The following is a 17,619-nucleotide window of genomic DNA, read 5'->3' as shown; positions in this document are numbered from 1 at the left end:
GTGGCGGCGGCTGCGCCATTGGCGGGTAGGAAATGCCGCCAGATGGCGGTTTAGGATTGCAGCTCTACTGAGGTGCGGCCCCCAGCACCACCGCCTGTTCGTTCCGGCCCGGCTTGGCCCCGGCCCGCCTGGACCCATCTCCCGTGGCACCGTAGGATTCCCGGGGGCGCTGCCTCAGCTGAGGTAAAAGAGTTAGCGCGGGCGGAGGGAGGGGGAGGGCTCCGAGGCTGAGATCCAAGATGGAGGCGTGAGGGGCGGGGGCAGCGGGCCCTCTCTCTCGCTCCCTTGTTCACACACTCGAGCCGGGCCAGCGGGCGGGAGTCAGAGGTGGAGGGAGGGAACGGTCGGCCGGGCGTCTCTCGCCTGAGGAGATCGCTCCTCGGCAGCTCCGTTCCCTCCCTGGCCCTGCCCTTTTCCTTCCCTGTGGACCCGGGCGACAATGGAAGGGCGGCGGCCCCACGGGCTGCCTCGCCGGCCCTGGCAGCACCTCTTCTGGGCCGGGAGCCCGCTGCTGTGTGCCCGCCCCCATGCAGGGCCTGCCTTCACCCGAGCGTTCATTCCTTGCTTAGTCTTGGCCGGGCGGCGGCGCTGAGCGAAAGGGACTACTGTGCCATCTTTCGCTCCCCCCGCCTTATGTGGTGTTGGTGGTGGCGGGAATGAGGACTCAGGAAGGAGGGGGACCAAATAGCGGGGGTACGCGGGGGCGACCGAATAAATCGGCTGCTCCATTTGTTATTGTCAGAAACGTCAATAAAGCATCACGTCGGGGAAAGGCGGAAAGTGGGAGGCCATTCGGGGTGGCGGTGATCCTGTGGGGGCTGGCTGACGGAATTTGACGAGTTACCTAAAATGTTAAGATTGTGGTTTGGAGTATTGGAAGTGATAACTATCCGGTGGGATCCTGGTTCGTAGGGTTTAGGGGAAAGGGTTGGAAGTATTAGATTTTAAATGCTTTAGGGACAAATCATTGTGGCAGGCAGCGGGTTGATCCTAGTAAAGTTAAAGTTCTTGCATGTTTGGGAAATGGGTGCTTGCTCGGTGGCCATGACAAAAAGTGTCTGAAGTTTTGTGCTTGGGGCTTTCATATATATATATACTGTGATTCTTTTTGACTATTTAAGAATGTTCTTAAATTCTTGAATAGGCACTGTAGCAAAGAGTAAGCTTCATTACGATAATAGCTAGCAATAAATAAATCAGTAGTACAAGTTATAGGAAGAAAAATAATTCTATCCTTTCTCTTGAGTGATAATTATAGATGCCATTTTGAATATTGTGCAAGAATGAGAAAAGCTGATAAGACAAGAAGCTGATTGAAGAAAGTTTGTTTTCAAGATCTTTTTTGATACATCATGAACTTTTTTTTAAAATGCACATGAGGAACTTATGGCCCTTTAGTTGTTTATGGACCCAAACAGCCATTAACACCAACAGAATGGCCCAGGCTGAGGGTTAATGGGAGTTATGATTCAAGAAGCATGTAAGGGTCATAGATTTCTTAACCATGATTTAATGTTAGACAGATACATTATTGATAAATTTCTGAAAAATCAGATATTTTCTGAAATGATTTTTATAAGCAATTTTTGGATGACATCTTTTGTTATAGGTTATGAGCTGTGTGATATAGTGAAATTATTTCCCTCAAGTTATTTAAATCATATGATTAGGATTTCCAAAGTTTTAAAAGAAATAAGAGAGTTGATGTGATAGTACGGTATGGTTTTTTCCTAAGACTAAACTGTTAAATACTGTTAATAGCTTAGTATTTCTGAAAAACATATTGTTTGTGACAGTATTATGAGTAGCAATTAGTGGAGATTACATTGAAAATCACAAGAATTAATGCATTTCTTCTTGTTCCATTAGACTCATGTAACTAAGCTATTAAAACAAATACGATATGCTCCAATAGTAATAAAATGCAAATTGTTTACATAAGAACCAGAATGTTTCACCCAGCTTGACTTATTTTCTTGGAAGAATAGCTATTCACTTTGGGATAATAAATTTTAACTTCTCGTGTTATGGTGTGATGACCTTTCAAGGATACAGGATAGGTAATAAATTTAGTCTGCAAATATATATTTAGTCTTGCTGTACTGTCTTAGGAAAATGAGCCATTGAACTCCATATGATTGACTTCTTGTTTTTTTGTTTTTAGATTTGTTGATCATTTAAAAAATAGTGCAGTTACTTAAATGCAATCTTGGTAGCATTGGAGATTCCGGACTTTGTGAGACTTGAAATATAAGATTATTTTATTTATAATATAAAATTATAAATAAAATAATAAATCTCATTTGCAAGTAGGCAGGCATGCTGTTATGTGTTTATTAAAATAACCTGTTTGTGACAGCAAAGTCCTCATAAGGTGGCTTACCACTGGCAATTTTAAAAACATTAAAATAAACAGCTGATAGGACCATTAGTTGTTAGCATAAAACTTTTTAGGAAAATGCTAAATAAAGCAAACAAGCATTGATACTTAGTTTAAAAATGTCCTGTAAAGAATGGGTTTATTATACACCCCGTGGGAAAATAATTCTAGGAATAAAGGAGCCACTTTTGAAAGAGAAGATTTTTTTAAATGAATTTTAAGGTCATGGCAGAATCCCTTAGATGCAACTAATCCTTCAAATTACTTAATTGCAAACTGCTTTAGGCATTAAAGATATCTCTACCATAAATCACAGAAATAAATGGTTAACTCTGATTTTGTAAAATTGATATAATGTGGACAAACCAACTAACTCTGTAGTTTTCAACTGTAAGTTTACAAATATTTTTAAGCTGTAGTTGCCATCATGCATAGCCATGGAAAATGGGAGTTGACATGCAGCAATGATTGGGAGGTCCAAGGCTAGATATTTCTGGGTTTACATCCTCTTAAGAGTGTGGTAACTACATATTGTACTGATCTGAAGATTCTGAATTGTTTGTAATATAGCACCTGGCTGATCTTGAAATAGCTATTCAAGGTTGGACAACCAGGAAATTTTAGGGCTGCAGACTGAAAAGTCAGTACACATCTAAGAAGAAGGAGTTACAAACCACTTCCATATTGCCAGGAAAACTGCATGGACATCTCCATAAAGCAGCAGTTTAACTTGATTAATAATTAGTCTAGGGTTAATGTCTTTATTCTTTTGATATCAATATAGCTGGCTAACAAAGATTTATGGTGGATAATAATTATTTGTCTTGAGGATACAATAAAAGGACATTACAATGCCAATTGTCATATATTCCTTTAGAAATGTAGTTTTGCATATGAATTGGAATGATTTTAACTTTTTCTTGAGTTGTGCCAAAAAGTTGCACTTTGGGTTTCATTGAAATTATTATACTTTCACAAATACTGGATTGCTGTTTGGTTTTCCCCCCTCCAATTTCTTAAAAGGAAAATAAGCACATCGGTAAATTAAGCAAACAGCAATGAAGGTTATGTATTATATATTTCTTTTGTAATTATTCTAATATTACCATTTTTATAACACATTGTTTTTAATATACAATTTAGATTTGCAATTCTTACTGTTCTTTTATATGTATCAATAACCCAACCACCCATTTTGTTGCCTATTTGAACCTTTTCCAGTCTAGGCGTCATCCAGATATGCAGTCTTCAACTCCCAAAATTCTCAGCAGTGACCCTAGTACCCTGGAAATTCTGAAAGAGAAGCAATCCAGGCTGAGAAAGTAACCAACTAAGTGGAGAAAGTGGGAGGGGTAAAGAAAAAAGAGGTTTGGGGACACAGCAAAAGAAAATAGCATGAAGGTTATAGTTAAATGAAATACATGTATAGACAAGTCTGTATGTAATATTACCCTTTAGATCTCTGCACACAAGTCATAGATCTCTCCTGGATTCACAAAACACACCAAGGTAAAATGTTATAAAAATGCAGTTGGTTAGTTTATGACCCATTGTAGTTAGCATAAAGTTCATTGTTTTGTGTGAACCATTGTATTAATTGGTTCAGTTAAGGACAGGTTCTGACTTTTGGTATATAGAAAGTTGGTATTGCTCTTTCTAATATTGTCAAAATCTTTTCAAAATCCCTCCGTATGAGAATATAATACAGTAACATGATATGGAAAGGTAAAATTTCTAAAAAAACAACAACTGAAAACATCCCATTTTTTGTTCTGGGGAAAAAAAATAAAATTATTTCTAGGAGGCTAAATTGTATTAAGTTTAAACATATGTATTTATAATGTTGAGCAAGCAGATAAATGATTTTTTAAAATTTTCTAATAAAAACTTTGTAGGAATAAATGAATTGCCCACTCTTCTAAATCTCCTGATTCCTTAAGGCTTTGTTAAGCTCCTAGGAGAACTACAAGAACCATCAACAAAGAAGGCATTAAGTCTTTCTTCCTCTTGTACTGAAAATGGTAGTCCCTCATGCTCTTGCAAATATGCTTTCTGTCAGTATAGGAAATGCAATCATCCTGTGTAGGAAAGTCTTACTGCATAATTTTTGAGACCTTTTGTGGGGAAAAGAAATAAAAATCACTTGTATTAACAATACAGGTAGTTCTTGTTCAGTGACCACAATTGGGACTGGCAATCTGGTCGCTAAGTGGGAAATCATGTGACTATGACTGCTTTCCTTTTTCCTCACTCCCCCACCTTTTGGAATGCTCACCTCAGCGCTGTGGTAATTAGCAAGAAGGGAATTAATCTTTGTATTTACATTCTTTGGAGAGGAAGGCATTACAAGAGAGTAAGCAGGCATAGCTTGCTGCTTCTCCAATCTCTCTGTGAGGGGAGAAAAAAGAAAAAAAACCTGGGTCAGGCACAGCACAAGGCATATTGACTGTAATGGCAGTCATGTGACTGAAGGACACTGTGAAGGTCGCAAATGCACACCTTGGTTGCAAAGTTATTTTTTCAGCACTGTTGTAACTTTGAAGGTTCGCTGCATGAGGCAGTCAGTAAGCGAGGTCTACCTGTATACTAATTCTTCTAAATAAGGAGGGAAAAGTCCTATGGGGATTGGAAGTAGGTTAAAAAAAAACAATACTTTTTTTTTCCTCCAGGCTTTCAGATTTTTATGTGTAAATATTTTCTCTAAAGCAGGATTAAAGTAAATGTAAATATTGGACCAAAAGTTAAGGGAAGTAGCCACATTCCTTCCAGATGTTTTGGACTATTGATGCCTGTAAGCTTTACCCTGCATTATCAGTCGTCAGATTTTCTGTGGATTGTAGCTTAACATATTTGGAGGACCTCAAGTTGCCTCTAGCCTCAAATGTAAAGTTGTTGACTGGCTACTCAGCAAAATGAAGATGCATAAATGTTTTGATTTGACACTGAATTCTCTGTTTCAGTGTGCCCTGGCTTGCGATAGTATTAGATTTCTATATACAAAAGAATTGTAATTTTGTGAAAAGCAGGTTTGTGTGCAAGGTTCAAAACAATGTCAAAGCTCAGCATACGCAGTTATAAATACAGTATTTATGGGAGAATATAATTCAAGGTCTTGCATGAGAAAGAAGCAGAGGCAAGTTATAGATTTTATATATATATATATGCGCAAATATTAAAATTACTGATACAGTATGAATTCATGTGTGGCACAAAGTCATAACATGATTTATATGATTTTGTCTTAGGTCTGCTGTATGAGTTTGGTCATTGGGATTTGTAAACTATGGTTTGTTTAATGTTACTTGTTAACAATAAACAATAGTTCATGCACAAATTGGAATTCCTAATGATGGGAAGTAAACAACAGATATTGTCAGGAATGAGGCAAAGAAACAACGCTGAGTCAGGAATGACGCTCTAGTCTTTATTGTTCTACCCTGTAAACAGAATCTTGCCAAAACTGAACAGAACTAGCAAACTGTAAGGGAAAAACTCCAAAAACTCTAAGGCTGGTCCTGTCTGATCCTCTTGGCCGGGTGCCCAAGGCTTTCTACATTGTGTGTGCGTTTTTCCCCCTGGAAGAGGCCCCCTCCTTCCTCACCAGCGATCTCCATAACAGATATTCAGTTAATATCTGTTAATCTAGTCTGAAGATACTGTTTCTGCTTATGGATTACAGGTAGTCCTTGGTTAATGGCCATTTGTTCAGTGACCATTCAAAGTTACAACAGTGCTGAACGAGGAGGCTGGTTCTTGAAGTTGTGGCTGTTGAAGTGTCCCTGTGGTCACATGATTGCAAGTTGGGCGCTTGACAACTGGCTCGCAATTACGATGGTCGCAGTGTCCCGTGGTCACATGATTGCCATTTGTGACCTTCACTTCCTGCTTTCGACATGCAAAATCAATGGGGAAGACAGCAGGAGGTTGCAAATGGCAATCGTATGACATCATGCCTAATGACTGCATGGGATTTGTCTAACAATCACAACTGGAACTGCCGTCATAAGTTGTGGTCATGTGACATTGCGCTTCACAACCGCATCATTTAGTGACAGGAGTTCCCAGTCCCAATTACCATTGTTAACTGAAGACTACCTATATTGTCACATAGAAGGTTTTTATATTTAAATGTTATCTCCTCTAACCCTTCCTTTATGTAATTTGTTACTATTGTTCTACTCTCAACCATTTTTCTTCACTGCTTTTTACTTCTGTGAATTGCTATGGAATCTTTGCATTTAGTGTATGCACATCACCCATGACAATCCATTCCAGTAGAGTTTTGCATCCTTTAAACAGTATATTGTAGGCAAAAATAAAGATCAGTTGTTTAGTCTTTCTGGCAAATGTGCCTCAAACATAATGCAAAGAATGGTACTATTTTTAGTGCAAAGTAGATAACCCATTACTCATTGGGTCATCGTTTCAGAGATATTTCCTTACCAGATTCCTCAATGACTTCAACAATGGCAGAGCTTCTAATGCACTAGAAACGTTCTTAAAAATTCAGGGAGATATTCAGAGATGTATCTGCCTTGAAAATAGCCCATGTCATTTATATTGAACTATACAGCACAGTCAAACATCAGGAGGTGACCACAGGAAATGTTTTATGACATTTTGTATTATGTCATAAAATGTTCTATGATAATTTTAATGTCATACAATGTTTTATAAAATTTTCCAAATTTCAGTTCCGCAGGAGTCATGGGTCCTGGATTTTGGATGCATTCTGTAAGTTAGACTGTTTGAGGTACCTTGGTTCAAAAATTGTTGCCCTACGATGCACCACTTCACCCAGTTAAAGGTTACACACAAACACGAGAGTTTTAGTAATATATAGACAATGCTAATACAAGTTCCCTTTCCTCTTCCCAGGTATGTTGGTATAGTTCTGCTCTACTCTGGGTCACTGCAGCACTGATTGATAGAAACAGATAGGAGTCACAGGTTCTCTACCTTTGCCCTGATGTACTACAATTTTCAGTTGCTATTTAGTATATGCAGGAGCCAGTGAAGGTTTAATCAGTACAACATACAGTAATAAATCACAGGTTATCTTGCAAAAACACTTAATGAAATTATATTTCATGTTGTTCAGAGAATTCAGGATTGTGTTAATGAGTTCACCAAGGATTCTAAAAGCAGAATAGTATAAAACAATTACTAACTTAAGGTCATCTGAAGAGTTTGATATCTGAGTACAGTTTGAATTTGATTCCGCCTGTTCTCTGCCACTACAAAACACATAGCTATATTTGGTCATTTAACATATAAAATTGTCCCTTTCTTCAGTTAAATTAATGTCCATTCACTATAACTTTAAAAATACTTGTTTTATATTCCACAAGTGATCTGAATGCTTTTAATGCTGTGTATAATACTACATTGAAAATGAATCCTGACTTGGAGAAAGTGGCAATTCAGGTTAGGCTGTAGTGGCTCAGAAATCCATATAAGGTACACATTACATTCAAAACTTCGCTATACTATTTTTTAACTGATGAAAAATGGAAAAATCCAGCATCTTAATTGATTAGAAATACTTTATAGTCATATGTATTTTCTCAAAAGAAACAAGTTAGAAGGCTGAAGGTACATGTCTATGTACTTGGAAGAACAATCTTTGCAAAGTGAAAGGTCTGAAAAATAAACCTGTGGAAAATAACATTTAATTATTGGTTGGTTAATGGAGTAATTTAATTAAGCGCCTAGTGAATAAACAACCTAAAATAATCTCCAGTTTTGTAAATATGAGGATTACCAGGTTTTTATTTGTTCTACTTCCTGATTTATAGGAGACCTATATTCCAACAAGTGTTAAAATGGATCTGAATACTAGGTGACTCTTATATTCTTAGTGGAAAAATTAGATATTACCAGTTCATTACTATATAATTTGTTGTTGCTGAAGATTTTTTAAGATTAAGCTCCTATTCTGAAGCCATAGTAGAGCTTACTTTTAAATAAACTTGCACCGCCTCTCCCCAAAAATATGTCCTTTATTTCATCTTAGGTCTCTTACAAATTGCACACTGGGCTTTTCCACACCTGCCATTTTAAATGATATGTGAGCATGTAGAAAATAGATTTATTAACATTTAGAAGAAAATTGCCATGAGCTGCTGTGAACCATAGGATAGGATATAAATAAATTGTTGTGCATAATTGAAATTAAGTGCTTCCTTATTGCTTCATTTTTAATGTTTTGTGGGTGGCTGTCATGGCTCAGTGGCAAAACACATGATCTGCTCATAGCAATCTCAGGTTCAATCCCAGGTTCAATTTTCCATTTCCAAAAAGGTCTTGGAAAGCCCCATGTCTGAAAACCTAGGGAACTCATATTCATTGTAGACAATAGAAAGGAAACATTCACTATTTAGGTAACAATTGAATACTCCTTCGGTCCAAAACATAGTGTGTCATAAGATGTTGGGCTAGAACCAGGAAAGCCAAGTTCATCTTCAGCAACAGAAGCTCACTAGGTGATTTTGTGCCAGCTACTCTCAGCCCAATTTATGGTTCTTGTTATGTGGGAAAATTGGAGGAAGGAATCTGTATGCTGCCTTGAGCTTCTGAAGGAAAGATGGGGTATAAAGCTGACAAAATAAATGGAGGTCACCACATTTCTGTTTAGACAATACATAGACTTGGTGTAAGACCACTTTCTAAATGCTTCCTGTTTTAATAAAGCTATTAAATACTACTACTACTAATAATATTTTTATCCCATTTTTTAATATATATCTCAAGACAGCGAACATACCTAATGCTTCCTCCTCCTATTTTCCCCACAACAACAACTCTGTGAGGTGGGATGGTCTGAGAGTGTGTGACTGGCCCGATGTCATCCAGCTAGCTCTCATGCCTAAGGGAGGCCTAGAACTCACAACTGACAGTTTCCTGGTTTCTAGGCCAGCACCTTAACCACTACACCGAACTGGTTCTCATTTATGGTTGTCTGACATTGTTAACTTTGTTAGATAAAACATTTCATTTTCAGAAGATAACTCATAAGTGTTCCTTGGCTGAGTTGTACAGTTACAGGATCTCTATCTGTAACAGAAAAATGTTTTGCAGCAGATACACATGAATGAGAGCTGACCAACAGTTTTTAAGATCTAAGATGGATGGGACTTCGTAATACTTGACATCTGAGTGAAATATGACTAGAAGATGGCATTTAGTAAAAAGCCATCTGTGCATACTATGGTACACTTCTAACTAATCAGCTATTATAGATAGCTTTGTTCTTGTAGAGAAGGAGTTAATGGGGAGAGACTGACATTTTAGCTGTGATTGAATAGCTATTCAGTTGTTACAGAGTCAAAAGGCCTCAGCTCAAAGAAAGGATATTTTTCAGGGGGGCTTTCTTCTAATAATAAGGAAAAGTTCTTATACAATGAGACAGCAGGGAAGACCTTTCCAGTTTCTAAGTTTGTGGTTGAGAAATATCCATATATTGCTCTTTAAACAGTATCTCTGTATAGATAGCACACTTGATGTAAATAATCCTACTTTTTTCTGTTTTGGCCTGAATTACTGATTCCCATTGTGCCTTAGACTGGAGAATCACTATATGACCAAGAAAGTCTTAGCTTTGTTTGTGGACTGTTACAATTTAGTCATATGAATCCTGTTACAATTCAAGATACATTGAACTAAATCCATAATCAGATCTGGAGTCCACTTTTAAGAAAGGATTTTTAAGGTTAATATTTGTTTATTGAAGGAGTTATTTTTGTCTTTTATAGATTAAAACTTGCTAGAATAGAAGATACAGCAAATCACTTTGATCAGTATGAATGTATGAGCAACAATGGCAACATAATGAGTGAGAAGGAGGTATGCCATATTTGAAACAGCATTTTGGTTGCCCCGTTCACTCAATGGATTGAATACCTGATTACACTTGCCACCTATGAGTGTATTGCCTATAGATGTAGACTTTGGATAAGTAGAATAAAATATGGAACTCATTTATACAAAATACAGTAGGTTAAAAAAAATATTAGTTATGGTTATCTAAATGTATTAGAAATTAATATATACGCACTTGAATATTATTTACATTAGATAAGTATATATAGAATTATAACTCTTAATTCTTATAATCTCTCTATATATACATATATTTGTGTGTGTGTGTGTATTTTCCCGGTTGTATTTTTTTCACTTTTTTGATAAGCACTTTTTGTGTGTAGTTATTTTCTTTTTTGAAAATGTATCTAGTCACATTATAATTACCTTAGTGTTTTTTCTTTATCTTATTACTTTAAAAGCAATAAAAATATTTTTTTAAATGGCATTTTGGTTGCCCATGTTTATTACCATAAGCCTTACTGAACAAGTAACACGAAAAAGCAACAGTGAGAAATAGAAATACCAGTTAGGCTTTAGGTGGTTGGTGTGCACTGTATAACTGCATTCATATATTTATTTTTATTTACAGAACTTACATGGCTGCCCATCTCATATCATGATTTGAGGTGGCTCATCGCAATCACACCCTGTCTACCTAGTAGGACAGGCAGATACCCTAAGGGAGAGCAGTTCTGCAAATAACCTGGCCCTGTACCATGTAGGGCTTTTAATATAACCAGTACCTTGAATGAATACTGTATTGTGCTAATCCTTAATATGTATGATTTGTTTGATTTTAATTTCATGTGTTGTGTAAACTCATAGATTGAGATTTCTGGACCATAATTTTAACTATGTGAGCTCAGTCTACATGTCTGTAGAATGTGTCTTATTATTTGGAAAAAAAAGGTTTGATGTAGGTCTGCGAGGAAGAGAAGACTTTTGATTGGATGGGAATCCACCTTTCAAATTTAGTCAGGTATGAGAGTACAAGCTGTGCAAAATACAAAGTAAATATATGATTAGTGATATGATTAGACCTGTATAATTCTCTTATATGCTTCAAAAATACACTGAAGAGTGTAGGTTTAGAAGAGCAAAATAATGGCAGGCTAGTTGTGGAACAGAAGTAACATGTCTTGTTAAAGATTGGGATAGAACTATATCAGAAGGGAAGAGAAAGATTTACAGAAATATGTGTATGAATGGTGGGGTTTGTGGAGTTCGACTGTCGATATTGAAATTAATGGTGGAGTTGTTTTCTGGTATTTGAATTAAAAAAAAAACTAATTAAACTTCCAGACAAAAAAAATCTTAATTGTCTGCCATGAGGTATTGAAATAATACAAGATAAATGCATTTGAATGTCTGCTTCTAATAAGGAATCTTCAGTTTTTGCATGCATTCTCAAACATTCTTGTGCAGTTGGTTTTGGAATTGCTGCTTGAAGATGCCTGGTTCATTTGAAACATGGCATTCAACTATCTCAGGGAACGGAAAATTAGAAAAGCTGCTTGCTATCCTTTATTCCAAGAAAACTTTCCATCTCTTGGTCTTTCCTGTTCCACTATAGGAAAGTTGGGGGATTGTTGTTTTTCCTCTACATGATAAAGGTATCTCAATCTCAGAACTACTGAACACTGTTCTGTATATCCTAATCATGTTGGGAGCCGAAGAGTGAGTATGTATGTATGTATGTATAAACAGCCTCACTCCAGAGGCTCTAAGTGATGTACAAATTAAATCAAAATACAAAATAAAATACTATGAAAACAGTAAAACAAAAAATAACAATTTGGCCCAGATCTTATTCTAGCTGCTTAATTTCCAGAGGCTGCCTGGAAGTTTTGACCATTCTCTGAAGGCTATAAGAACAGGGGCCATTCTTGCTTTAGCAGGTAAGCTGCTCTAGAGGAAGGAAGCTGCTTCTGATGGTGTCTATCTTTGAGCCCCCTTATGCATCTCCTCATAGGAGAGGCCTGCAGGAGGGTTTTTTTTTTCACTCAGGTCAAGCAGACAGAATTTACTTGGAATAGATAGTTTCTAAGATATCCAGACTGAGCAGTATAAGAGTTTGTAGGAAATGTCTAGCATCTTGAATTGTATTTGGAAAAAAAAAACTGGTAACCAGTGCAACTCCTGCAGCAATGAAATTATGTGACAGTTCCATGATTGTCTGGTGAGCACACAAGTAGCCATATTTTGTACTAGCTGAAGTTTCTGGTTGGTTTTCCAAGGGAAGCCCCATGTAGAGCATATTGCAGTAATCCAAGTACAAGGGATCAAAAATCTTAGTGACCAGCACATCCTGTTCTAGATAAGACTATAATTTATGCACCAAGTGAAGCAAACATTCTTCTGGATTCAAGGCTTTAGCGCTAAAGTTAGGATCACCTCAGCATTATTTAACCTCTGAAACAACAGCTATTCCATCTTGCTTGGTCTGAACTGCCATTGCGTCTCCTGCTTGGCCCAAAGCAGAGAGATATAGCTGGGTGTCATCTGCATATTGATAATACCTCACCCTGAACCAACAATTGATTTCTTCCATTGGCTTTAACTGGAAGGGAGATATAGGGAGAAAACTGAGTTCTGCGGCATCCCATTTTGGAGTAATATGGGCTTGATCTCACCCTCAACCCCCAACTGCACTCAGCCATTCAGAATGGGGCAGAACTACTGTAAAATGATGCCTTCTACTTCCAGAGAGTCTTAACTATGATGAATCCAAGGTTCTCCCATGTATAAGAAAACTATCAACACTCCCTTCTGTGCCATTCCAGCCTGAGAATGTAGTCCTCCCACTAACTGACAGTTCAGACTCAGAAGATGGCCCTCCATAGTTTTTGCAGTTTCTCAGTCATGGTAGAGTGAGACTTCAAAAAGGAACAGAAGCTCTTTATGTTTAGAGACAATAGAAAACAAAGATCAAGGTAAAGTATCTCTTGGCTCTGGCAGTGTTCTTAAGCTTTCAGTTAACTATAGGCAGGTGGTGAAATAACTCTTTTAGTGTATTATGTAGGTGTATGCACAGAATAGAAAACTTTTTTTCCCCAAGCTCACAACAAAATTTGAAACAGCTTCAGTATTCCTTTTTTTTTTTTTGAGAGAGAGAGTTCCACTGAAAATAAACATTAGGAACTCAGGGTAAGTCCCTTGCTTTCTTGTCCCGTCCCCCCGCCTCCCCGGATTCCAAGAATACAAGGTGGCAATCCATGCTGGCTGCTACCACCCAGCTGATTTGCAGAAAAACAAGCCAAAGAATTTCTTGCTGTTAGGGAAACTATATTGAAACAACAATTTGTTTCCTGTGCTGGAAGTCTGGTATCCTTCTTTTTCTCTTAGAGAAATGTTAACTGAAATGACTATGAGAAATTGGGCTATGCGTTCTTCTAAAATGCAAAGGCTGATCTCCTGCATTCATTTCAGTTAACTCTCCTAGGACAGGCTATTTGAAAGTTACACAGGCAGAAAATGAAACTTAGTCTGTTGACACAAATGTGGTTTCAGGAAAAAATGATTTGAGGTTAGCCCCTTAATGTAGGTTGCCCAGGTAGTCAGCAACATATTTCTACCCCAGTACTTACATTGCAGTTCAACAGATTTTGCGTGGTTTCCTTTTTTTTGGCAAACTGGCCATGACACTGGTGGAATGAAAATATTAGCAAAAGAGAAAAGGTGTTTAAGCACTGCTGCCCAAGAGAAAGGCCTGCTAGAGAAACATTAAAGGTTTCTCTGGCTGGTTACCTGCATCCTGAAACCCCGAAACACTCAGGGGCAACCCTGAAACACTCAGCAGCAATGAGCAAAAAAATTATTATTATCATAACTCAAACATATCCGTGCTTAGAAGAATTTTTTTTTACTCTTGAAGCCCCCAAAGAACAGAAAATTTGCAGCAAACAGGCCAAACTGACAAGTTTAAACATGTCTCATGGACTTCAGCAGGTATGTAGAAGAACGTGGAGAGATTGTACAACACATCAGAGTTCATTGAATCAGCCAGAAACATTTAGGTTTGAAATTGTGCTCTGAAACCTCCAGAAATAACTGGAGAGAAAACAATGCATAGAGTCCAGTAAACATAAAAGGACAAACAACATAGCATATTAGCCTTTGCTTTGTAAAAAACATTCCGTCAAAAGCTCCAAAAGATATACAGAGAGTCATCACAGAGAGTCAACCAATCCAGCACAAAGAACTTTTTTTGGGGGGGGGGAGACACAATGTAGTTGATTTGCTGAATTTGCTTGCGTGCACATATATACCATATGTCATTATGTCCTGTTGATTCAAAGTGTCTTTGAATATTAAGATTGACCTCTAAAGGCATCCCAGGTAGCTTCAGGAAGACAGAGGAACATGCACTGAATGCCCTTAAGCTCAGAAAGCCAGTGGTAGAACTGAACTCTTTGCACTTAACGTTCAACATTGCAATATGATTATTTGTATATAAACTGAAGCACAGTAGTGCACATGTGCATATTACCTTTACCAGCATCCTGTCTTTATTCTACTTACCTGCTTTCTTTTGCAGTTTACACACATTAAACCCATCAAAATACCTATTCTTACCATAGCAAGAATCCTTAAAGGAAATAACATAAATGGCTGCAAGTGATGGAGCAATCGTCTTATCTAGGGGTTGCTACTAGCCAGAGCATTGTCCCTGTGCCTTGTGCAGGATGTGTTGTACACGTGTATGACCTCAGCCAGTGTATCCTATTTGACTTAGTTGAGGAGTCAATGGGAGGAGACAGTGGATGTATCCCACAACAACTTAGCTGGTGCTGGCACTAGATACAGTCAGGACCAGAAATATTGGAACAGGGATAACTCTTTTGGCATTTGGCCTCTGTACATCACCACATTCAGGAAGTACAGGTAGATTAGACTTTGCCAGCAAACACCTAAAAAAGCCTGCCCAGTTCTGGAATAGATTCTTTGGACTGATGAAACCAAGATTAACTTGCACCAGAATGATGGGAAGAGAAAAGTATGGAGAAGGAAAGGAACAGCTCATGATCCAAAGCACACCACATCATCTATCAAACATGGTGGAAGCAGTGTTACGGCATGGGCATGTATGGCTGCCAGTGGAGCTGGGTCACTGGTGTTTATTGATGACCTGACTGCTGATAAAAGCAACAGGATGAATTCTGAAGTATAGGGCTATACTTTCTGCTCAGATTCCTCCAAATGCTGCCAAACTGCTAGGACACCGCTTCATGTTGCAGATGGATAATGACCCAAAACATACAGCAAAAGCTACCCAAGAGTTTCTCAAGGCAAAGAAGTGGGATGTTCTTCAATGGTCAAGTCAGTCACCTGATCTCAACCCAGTAGAGTATGCTGTTCACTTACTGAAGACAAGACTGAAGGCAGAAAGACCCATAAACAAGCAGCAGCTGAAAGCAGCTGCAGTAAAGGCCTGGCAAAGCATCTCGAGGGAGGAAACTCAGCATTTGGTCATGACCATGGGTTCCAGACTTCAGGCAGTCATTGCAAAGGATTTTCATCCAGGTATTAAAGGCGATCCTTATGTTTGTACTGATGTTGGTTTGTTCCATTACTTATGAGCCACCAATGATGGGTGTGTGTGTATGCCACTGTCTGTACTTCCTGAATGGTTAGTGCCCCACTTTTGTCAAACCCCTTGAATGACAGCTGAAAGTCCTGACTTTGTTCCCATCTGGGTGTGTTTCCTTTCAGCTTTAATGCGGTGGTGCACAGAGGCCAAATGCCAAAAGTTATCCTTGTTCCAATATTTCTGGTCCTGACTGTATGCAGAAACAGCCAGCCTGAGCACCTCACAAGCTGCAAGGGATTTTTTTCCAGTGTAACTTGCTCAATTGAATCACTGACTGAATCAAAATGTGATGCAGATAAAAGGGTATCTTTGGTATAGCACTCGTTCCTCCTCCTCATTTATATCTGGAGTGCCATCAGTCTGGACATTGAGCTAAGGATTTAGTTGCTGTACCTGTCTAGTAGTAGGTAACGAATTTCAGCAAGGACAGGTTTGTCTTAAGGAGTTTACCAGGTCAGCATTCAGTGTGAATGAAGGGTATCACTTGCCATGTAGAACACCCTCCAACTCAGGATGCTGGCTACTGGCCAGAGCTTGGCATTGTCCCCCAAATTGGAGATCTGCTGCCTTACTTTCCTCTGGCTCCTTCAACCTACTACTTCCCTGCTGGTGTTGCAAGTTCACTACCTCAAGATGAGGCTGGCTGAATGAGTCATACTAGAACTGGCATACTAGATCTCTACCATCTGTTGCAGGATTTCCCAAACCATAAGGTGTACCTCCCTTGGGTGGTGCAGACAGAGTCCAGGGGATGTGTGAAGAATCTTTGCTTTTTTATTTTTTTATGTCTTTATTAAAAATAAAGTTTCATTGCATTATTTTCATTGTTTGTTTGTGTTCATTTTGGTGTTTTTTTTTTTAGGGGAGGTGTGTACGTTAGGATTACATCAAAAGGAGGTATGATGGCAAAAAATTTAGGACCTCCTGATCTATGGTATCCTTCTGGATCATTTTTGGGGATTGGGAGTGGACAGCACTGTGGTTGTTCTCTTCCTTCATCCAGGGCTGGTTCCAGTTAGTGTTGATGATAGAGGTCTAGTGCATGGCCCCTGCTTTACAGGTTTCTGTAGGGCTCAGTACTCTCCCCACTCCTGTTTAACTTCTACATGAAGCTGCTGGGTAAGGTCATCCAACAGCGTGGGGTGAGGTCAGTATGCTGGTAACACCCAACTTTATATTGCCACTCAGGTGATGCTCTGGAGGTTCTATTTCAGTGTCTGAAGGCTGTGGGGTTCAGCTCAACCCTAGCAAGACTGAATGGCTCTGGTATCAGGGCTCCCATGTTCCAGGGAGTTTCCATTTTTAGTTGTGAATGGGATTGTACAGAACCAGTGAACAATTTGGGGCCCTTCTTGACTTGTGGCTCCTGTTCAAGGAATTGGTGGCAGCCATGGCTAGAAGGATATTTGCACAGCTTTGTGTTGTGCACCAATTCCTGGACCAGGAGACTTTGCTCACAGTCAGTCATGCCTTCGTCACCTCCTGAATGTGCTTTTCGTGGGGCTGCTCTTGAAGAGCATCTGGAAGCTGTAATTGGTAAGAATGTAGCAGTGCAGGGCAGTTATGTACGCTCCTTTATCAGCACATGTTATACCTCTGCTTGCGAGCTGTATTGCTTGCAAGTATGCTTCTGGGTTCAGTTCATGGTACTTGTAGTTAACTATAAAGCCCTTCATGGGGCCAGGCTATTTGAGGGACCACCTCTCGCCGATTGTGTCTACCTGTCCCATTAAGTCTGGCAGGAGAGGCATGCTCTAGGTCCTGTCTATTACAGAGAGCAATCTGG

The 17,619-nt window shown here is 38.8% G+C and overlaps 1 protein-coding gene across 4 annotated transcripts in view; it reads left to right on the top strand.

Annotated features, from left to right (window-relative positions):
- The window catches only part of STAG1 (STAG1 cohesin complex component), a 205,521-nt gene continuing 187,902 nt past the window's right edge, over positions 1 to 17,619 (top strand). For all 4 annotated transcript variants that reach the window (XM_063306863.1, XM_063306861.1, XM_063306862.1 and 1 more), the window contains exon 1: positions 1 to 183. The gene's annotated coding sequence lies outside the window, so the exon portion shown is untranslated. The remainder of the gene's footprint in view (positions 184 to 17,619) is intronic.

This window comes from Candoia aspera, chromosome 6 (assembly GCF_035149785.1).
Source record: "Candoia aspera isolate rCanAsp1 chromosome 6, rCanAsp1.hap2, whole genome shotgun sequence".
In the NCBI taxonomy this organism is placed as follows: Eukaryota; Metazoa; Chordata; class Lepidosauria; order Squamata; family Boidae; genus Candoia; species Candoia aspera.
This window is presented reverse-complemented; position numbering and strand designations above follow the sequence as displayed.